Below are 9,315 nucleotides of genomic sequence, written 5' to 3' on the forward strand. Positions count from 1 at the left end.
TTTCATTACACCCGCAATAACATCTGCTAAACATGTGTATGTGACAAGTACAATTTGATTTGATTTGAAGTGATCAGCAAATCCCCAGCCCCCATACTGCCCCCTAGAGGAACTTAGAGGAACAGCAAGTCTCAGGGGTATCACCCAGTACTACAAGGGGTGGAGATTCAATGTTTACTGCAACCCAGATGACCTGAATTTGTGTGTACTAAATGTGAGTAGTAATGATTACCACAGTTACCAAGTCCTCTACCAAAAACCACTTTCTTATACTTTTAGATAAAAGAGAATCGATAATGTTCACCATCACACCATCTCTCTCTCTCTCGCTCTCCCTCTCTCTCTCTTTCTCTCTCTCTCTCTCCGATTGTGTTTGTGTGTGTCCTCTGCCCGCTGCGGTGATCTCCGGTTTCCCTAATGGTTCCCAGGATGCATTGTGGCTTTGCGGGGGCTTTATGGGGGTGAGTGTGTGTGTGTGTGTGTGTGTGTGTGTGTGTGTGTGTGTGTGTGTGTGTGTGTGTGTGTGTGTGTGTGTGTGTGTGTGTGTGTGTGTGTGTGTGTGTGTGTGTGTGTGTGTGTGTGTGAGAGAGAGTGGTGGTGGTGGGGGGTGATGCGGTCATTTCGACACATGAGAAGTATCCCATCAGAGGATAGGGCCTAGCCACTTCAAAGGCACTTACACACACACACTTAACACATTCACACTACACCACACACACACACACACACACACTGACAGGGTAAATGTGCATGCATTGCATCTGCGTTAATTGAAGTGAGGCTGAGGAAGGAAAGGATCATTTTTTTCAGAAAGATGCTGGTAGAAAAAAATTAAAAAGCGTATCACTCTTTCTTCTGTTCCTGGTTGAAAGTGTTTTATGATAATCCTACTGCATCAGCATTATCACACTCAGTTCCTCACAGATGTGTGTGTGTGTGCTACTCAATATGTTTGTGCAAACTAATTAAACACACGTCGTTGCTCCGGCCTACGATGGATGGCTTTTTAATGACGTCAGTCCAAGTGAATATGCAAAGGCTTTTGAAGCGCTGCGACACTCCTATGGTAGATTACCTTATTGATTTGATCCAAAACATCATTAGATATGAATAAAAAGTCACACATTAGGGAAGGGTGTGGGGGAGGAGGAGGGGATGGATTGGGGGAGAGGATGAGGGGCTGAGAGTTGGGGGAGGGAAATGGGGAAGGGACGTTCAGGTGTGTGTGTGTGTGCGTGTGTGCGTGCGTGTGTGCGTGTGTGCGTGTGTGTGTATGTGTGTGTGTGTGTGTGTGTGTGTGTGTGTGTGTGTGTGTGTGTGTGTGTGTGTGTGTGTGTGTGTGTGTGTGTGTGTGTGTGTGTGTGTGTGTGTGTGTGTGTGTGTGTGTGAATCTATTCCTTTTCCTCCACAGACAAAGCGTCTCCACCTCTCCAACCCCTCAAATAAAACCAGCATTCATCTACTGAAACAATCAAATATATTGACACAGATCAACTCACTGCAGCTCCTCCAGTCTGCTACACACACACACACACACACACACACACACACACACACACACACACACACACACACACACACACACACACACACACACACACACACACACACACACACACACACACCATATGCTGTGGTCACAAATACAGTTGTTCTTGGTCCGAACACAGACACACACTCTGACTCCAGGCTTGTCTCATCAACTAATGAATACACACAAACGTCATGTAATGAAGTCAAAAGTCAAAAGTTTGTACACACCTACTCATTCCAGGGTTTTTCTTTACTTTTACTATTTTCTACATTGTAGAATAATACTGAAGACATCAAAACTATGAAATGACACCATCACGTAGTAACCAAAAAAGTGTTAAACAAATCAAAATATATTTTATATTTGAGATTCTTCAAAGTAGCCACCCTTTGCCTTGACAGCTTTGCACACTCTTGGCATTCTCTCAACCAGCTTCATGAGGTAGTCACCTGGAATGGATTTCAATTAACAGGTGTGCCTTGTTAAACAGTGGAATTTATTTTCTTCTTAATGCGTTTGAGCCAATCAGTTGTGTTGTGACAAGGTAGGGGTGGTATACAGAAGATAGGCCTATCTGGAAAAATACCAGGTCCATATAATGGCAAGAACAGCTCAAATAAGCAAAGACAAACGACAGTCCATCATTACTTTAGGACATGAAGGTCAGTCAATCCGGAAAATTTTAAGAACATTGAAAGTTTCTTCAAGCGCAGTCCCTAAAACCATGACGAAACTGTCTCTCCTGAGGACCGCCACAGGAATGGAAGACCCAGAGTTACCTCTGCTGCAGAGGAATCAGGCTTTCATGGTCGAATTGCTGCAAAGAAACCACTACTAAAGGACACCAATAATAATAAGAGACTTGCTTGGGCCAAGAAACATGGGCAATGGACATTAGACCGGTGGAAATCTGTCCTTCGGTCTGATGAGTCCAAATTTGAGATTTTTGGTTCCAACCGCCGTGTCTTCGTGAGACGCAGAGTAGGTGAACGGATGATCTCTGCATGTGTGGTTCCCACCGTGAAGCATGGAGGAGGAGGTGTGATGGTGTAGTGGTGCTTTGCTGGTGACAATGTCTGAGATTTATTTAGAATTCAATGCATACTTAACCAGCATGGCTACCACAGCATTCTGCAGCGATATGCCATCCCATCTGGTTTGCGATTAGTGGGACTATAATTGGTTTTTCAACAGGACAACGACCCAAAACACACCTTCAGGCTGTGTAAGGGATATTTGACCAAGAAGGAGAGTGATGAAGTGCTGCATCAGATGACCTGGCCTCCACAATCACCTGACATCAACCCAATTGAGATGGTTTAGGATGAGTTGGACCGCAAAGTGAAGGAAAAGCAGCCAACAAGTGGTCAGCATATGTGGGAACTCCGTCAAGACTGTTGGAAAAGCATTCCTCATGAAGCTGGTTGAGAGAATACAAAGTGTGTGCAAAGCTGTCATCAAGGGTGGCTACTTAAAATAATCTCAAATATAACATATATTTTGATTTGTTTAACACTTTTTTTGGTTACTTTTTACAATGTAGAAAATAGTCCAAGTAAAGAAAACCCCTGGAAGGATTAGGTTACCTTTTACAATGTAGAAAATAGTCCAAGTAAAGAAAAACCCTGGAAGGATTAGGTGTGTGCAAACTTTGGACTGGCACTGTATTACAGGATGTTTGTGTGTATTCATTAGTTGATGAGACAAGCCTGGAGTCAGAGTGTGTGTCTGTGTTTGGATCAAGAACAACTGTCTTTGTGACCACAGCGCGTGTGTGTGTGTGTGTGTGTGTGTGTGTGTGTGTGTGTGTGTGTGTGTGTGTGTGTGTGTGTGTGTGTGTGTGTGTGTGTGTGTGTGTGTGTGTGTGTGTGTGTGTGTGTGTGTGTGTGTGTGTGTGTGTGTGTGTGTGTGTGTGTGTGTGTGTGTGTGTGTGTGTGTGCGCGCGTGCATCTAGCAGACTGGAAGAGCTCCCGTGAGTTGATCTGTGTCAATATATTTGATTGTTGAAGTAGATGAATACTGGAAAAACAAGAGACTGTTTTATTTACTACATGATTCCATATGTGTTATTTCATAGTTGTGATGTCTTCACTATTATTCTACAACGTAGAAAATAGTCCAAGTAAAGAAAAACCCTAGAAGGATTAGGTTAGTGCAAACTTTGGACTGGCACTGTATTACAGGATGTTTGTGTGTATTCATTAGTTGATGAGACAAGCCTGGAGTCAGAGTGTGTGTCTGTGTTTGGATCAAGAACAACTGTCTTTGTGACCACAGCGTGTGTGTGTGTGTGTGTGTGTGTGTGTGTGTGTGTTTGTGTGTGTGTGTGTGTGTGTGTGTGTGTGTGTGTGTGTGTGTGTGTGTGTGTGTGTGTGTGTGTGTGTGTGTGTGTGTGTGTGTGTGTGTAAGTGTGTGTGTGTAAGTGTGTGTGTGTGTGTGTGTGTGTGTGTGTGTGTGTGTGTGTGTGTGTGTGTGTGTGTGTGTGTGTGTGTGTGTGTGTGTGTGTGTGTGTGTGTGTGTGCGTGCGTGCATCTAGCAGACTGGAAGAGCTCCCGTGAGTTGATCTGTGTCAATATATTTGATTGTTTCAGTAGATGAATGCTGGTTTTATTTGAGGGGTTGGAGAGGTGGAGACGCTTTGTCTGTGGATGAAAATAGATTCATACACACACACACACACAAATGTGATGTCGTCACTATTATTCTACAACGTACAAAATAGTCCAAATAAAGAAAAACCCTTGAATGAGTAGGTGTGTCCAAACTTTTGACTGGTACTGTATTTATTTATTTAAATATTTTTTTTAACCCTTTGTCTCCCCAAATTCGTGGTATCCAATTGGTAGTTACAGTCTTGTCTCATCGCTGCAACTCCCGTACGGACTCGGGAGAGGCGAAGGTCGAGAGCTGTGAGTCCTCCGAAACACAACCCAACCAAGCCGCACTACTTCTTGAGACAATATACATCCAACCCGGAAGCCAGCCGCACCAATGTGTCGGAGGAAACACCGTACACCTGGCGACCTGGTCAGCATGCACTGCACCCCGCCCGCCACAGGAGTCACTAGAGAGCGATGGGACAAGTAAATCCCTGCCAGCCAAACCCTCCCCTAACCTGGACGACACTGGGCCAATTGTACGCCACCCCATGGGTCTCCCGGTCACGGCCAGCTGCGGCAGATTCTGGGCTCGAACCCAGAATCTCTAGTGGCACAGCTAGCGCAGCGATGCAGTGCCTTAGACCACTGCGCCACTCGGGAGGCCTTGGTACTGTATTTAACGTCATAGATTGTCCGGACCGTTTGGGTCGGTGTGTAACACTATCCAGTCCCAACGACCCGCAGTGGCTCCAGTCCTATTGGGCCGGTCCATATGACACACACACACAAACACACACAGACGGCCTGACTCCAGGTCTGGCCCCATTGATCCAGGGTCTTGGTGCCACTGGGGGTAGGAGGAGGAGGATCCATCTCAGATAAGAGAGCAGGGCTGGGCCTAACCCAACAGACAGCAGACAGCCTGACTCACTGGACTAGCAGACTCCTTCTGGTCACCCTGTTCTCTCCTGCCCTCTCTCACTCTTTACCCCTCTTTTTATCCCTTTATCTGTGTCTCTGTTTTCTTGCATTCCCAGTCTCCATCTTTCTATCTATAGTTAGTCTTTATCTGCGTCTCTCTCGTTCTCTCTTCCTCCGTGACTATCTTTATCTTCTGACTCCCTTTCCACTCTCCAATCAGATCAGCATTGCTGTGACAGTCCACGGCGTCTTTAAGTCTAGGACACTTGGACCATCAGATCAGCAATGCTGTGACAGTCCAAGGCGTCTTTAAGTCTAGGACACTTGGACCATCAGATCAGCATTGCTGTGACAGTCCACGGCGTCTTTAAGTCTAGGACACTTGGACCATCAGATCAGCATTGCTGTGACAGTCCAAGGCGTCTTTAAGTCTAGGACACTTGGACCATCAGATCAGCATTGCTGTGACAGTCCACGGCGTCTTTAAGTCTAGGACACTTGGACCATCAGATCAGCATTGCTGTGACAGTCCACGGCGTCTTTAAGTCTAGGACACTTGGACCATCAGATCAGCATTGCTGTGACAGTCCACGGCGTCTTCAAGTCTAGGACACTTGGACCATCAGATCAGCATTGCTGTGACAGTCCACGGCGTCTTCAAGTTTAGAACACATGGACCAAAATCCTTTGTCTTTTACTTTTCTTCATATTTAATTGTGGCCAGTCCAGGAACCAAACTCATAGCCGTTTTCCTTTTTCCGTAATCTCCCCTCCCCTCCCCTCCGCTCCCCTCCCCTCCCCTCCCCTCCCTTCTCCTCTCCTCTCCCCCCTTCTCCTCTCCTCCCTTCTCCCCTTCCCTCTCCTCTCCCCTCCTCTCCTCCCTTCTCCTCTCCTCCCTTCTCCCCTCCCTTCCCTTCTCCTCTCCCCTCCTCTCCTCCCTTCTCCTCTCCTCTCCCCTCCCTTCTCCTCCCTTCTCCTCTCCCTTCCTCTCTCCCTTCTCCTCTCTCCCTTCTCCTCTCCCCTCCTCTCCTCCCTTCTCCTCTCCTCTCCCCTCCCTTCTCCTCCCTTCTCCTCTCCCCTCCTCTCCTCAATTCTCCACCCCTCTCCTCTCCCCTCCTCTCCTCAATTCTCCACCCCTCTCCTCTCCCCTCCCTTCTCCTCTCTTCCCCTCCCTTCTCCCCTCCTCTCCTCCCTTCTCCTCTCCTCTCCCCTCCCTTCTCCTCCCTTCTCCTCTACCCTCCTCTCCTCCATTCTCCACCTCTCTCCTCTCCCCTCCCTTCTCCTCTCTTCCCCTCCCTTCTCCTCTCCTCTCCTTTCCCTCTCTTTCCAAGATGGTTGATGTAAAGGATACTCAGTCAACTGAAAGGTAAAAGTTTGAAATCAACCATTTCAAATCAACAGTGATTGATTGTGTCATGTTAGTTGACTGTTATTACCCAAAACACCCTGCAGGAGGTGCAGAAGTATTTTTCTCTGTCTCCTGAGTGAGTGAAGGGAGAGAAGGAAGAGCCAAGGAGAGGAAGAATACTTCTTGCTAAAATAATCCCTTTATGTTTGAGGAAAACACAAAGTGTTTTCTGTTATGAGAGACACAGGAGTCAGAGAAAACGTGAGAGAGAGAGAGATGCCTCAGGGGAGAAGTGAAACCTTTTTAAGGCTGGTCTTTCTCTTCCTTCATCTCTCTCTCTGTCTGTCCCTCCCTCCCTCTCCCCCTTCTCTCCCCCTGCACACTGATACCCTAGCAGGGAAGTTTGACCCTGCAGTCGATAGGCCCATTAGTAAATAAGGGATGCATAATTCATTAAATATGCTTCAGATACATATTTCAGCGTTGGGTTACCAGGCAGATGTGGGGGAGCAGTGAGACCATAATAACACTCTGCAGGATGAGGTGTCTGCTGTAAACAACTGTCAGAGAGGAGGAGAGGGGAGCGACAGGAAGGAGAGGACAGGAGAGAAAATTAAGGAGAAGTGGAGGGGAGAGGATAGGTAAGAACAGGAGAGGACAGGAGAGAAATATATTTGAATAAAGTATAAATTATAACCATACACAGACGTCATCTCAGAAGCTATGAGGTCAGTCTGAGGAAAAGCAGAAGTTGAAGTCCAGTTTGAAGGAGAAGAGGAAGATGGCTTGACACGCAAAGCCTGCATGGACCAACCACAAGACAGCCCAATAAAGACACACACTCCCATGACTGCAGACAGGAGGTCAAAGGGTCAATTCCCACAGACTGGTAGTGAAAGGATGAAAGAGACTGGACTGTGTGTGTGTGTGTGTGTGTGTGTGTGTGTGTGTGTGTGTGTGTGTGTGTGTGTGTGTGTGTGTGTGTGTGTGTGTGTGTGTGTGTGTGTGTGTGTGTGTTTTTGTGTGTGTGTGTGTGTGTGTGTGTGTGTGTGTGTGTGTGTGTGTGTGTGTGTGTGTGTGTACTGTAAATAGCAGTAACCCTTCTTCCCATAAGTCTCTCTATAATAGAGGCGTGTGAAAGAGGAACAGGTGTTTTTGATTCGCGATCGACTACTGCTGCTCAACTCATAGACACACAAAGCAACGCAACCACACACACACTAACACACACACCCAGCAACCAAACACACACACACAAACACATACACAGCAAAGCAACCAAACACACACACACACTAACATGCACACAGCAAAGCAACCAAACACACACACACACACTAACATACACACAGCAATGCAACCAAACACACACACACACACACACAAACAGATACACAGCAACGCAACCAAACACACACACACTAACACACACACAGCAACACAACAAAACACATACGCACTCTAACACACACACACACACACACACAAACACATACACAGCAAAGCAACCAAACACACACACACACACTAACATACACACAGCAACGCAACGCAACCAAACACACACACACACACACACACACACACACACACACACACACACACACACACACACACACACACACACACACACACACACACACACACATACACAGCAACACAACCAAACACACACACACTAACACACATAAGGGAACACAACCAAACACATATGCAGACTAACACACATGCCCAGCAACCAAACACACACACACACACACAAACACATACACAGCAACACAACCAAACACACACACAGCAATGCAACCCACACACAGCAATGCAAACAAACACACACACAGCAACGCAACACACACACACAACAACGCAACCAAACACACACACACACACAGCAATGCAACCCACGCACAGCAACGCAACCAAACACACACACACACAAACACATACACAGCAACGCAACCAAACACACACACACACAAACACATACACAGCAACGCAACCAAACACATTCACACACAAACACACACACAGCAACACTAACACACAAACAGCAACATGAACACACACACAGCAACATTAACACACACACACACAGCAACACTAACACACACACACACACTAACACACACACAGCAACACATACACAGCAACACTAACACACACTAGCACACACACAGCAACACATACACAGCAACATTAACACACACACACCCACACAGCAACATTAACACACACACACAGCAACACTAACACACACACACACACACACTAACACACACACAGCAACACATACACAGCAACATTAACACACACACAGCAACACTAACACACACACACACACTAACACACACACAGCAACACTAACACACACACAGCAGCACTAACACACACACAGCAACACTAACACCACACAGCTCATAACATACCTTTTCACACAAGTTATTACTGTAAGACAGATTAGACACCAACTTTACTACCCACTGGGCACAGATGTCAATTCAACATCTATTCCACGTTGGGTCAACGTCATTTCATTGAAATGACTTGGAAACAACGTTGATTCAACCAGTGTGTGACCAGTGGGTACACTTTTTCGTTCACAGAGTTTCCCTCCCTTTTCGCTGGTTTGCTCTGTCATCTATCATGACCCTAACGGCTGCTGGCGGTCAACAGTTTTACAACACGCTCCTGTTGTGTTGTTGTGTCTGTGTGAATGGTGTGAACCGCTCTGAGGAAACAGAAGGTGCCAGAGATGTCATGGGGGAGGGCCCTGACGGACAGCTTCATCACCCCAGGGTGGGAGTGCTGATAATGGGCCACGTTCATTAGGAATGTTCCTGGCTCCAGTGAGGCCTCCACTATCTCTCCTGCCCACAGTGGTACAGGCATCCTGTGTACACAATGGCTGCCCT

Source organism: Salvelinus fontinalis, chromosome 7 (genome assembly GCF_029448725.1).
Source record: "Salvelinus fontinalis isolate EN_2023a chromosome 7, ASM2944872v1, whole genome shotgun sequence".
Lineage (NCBI taxonomy): Eukaryota > Metazoa > Chordata > Actinopteri > Salmoniformes > Salmonidae > Salvelinus > Salvelinus fontinalis.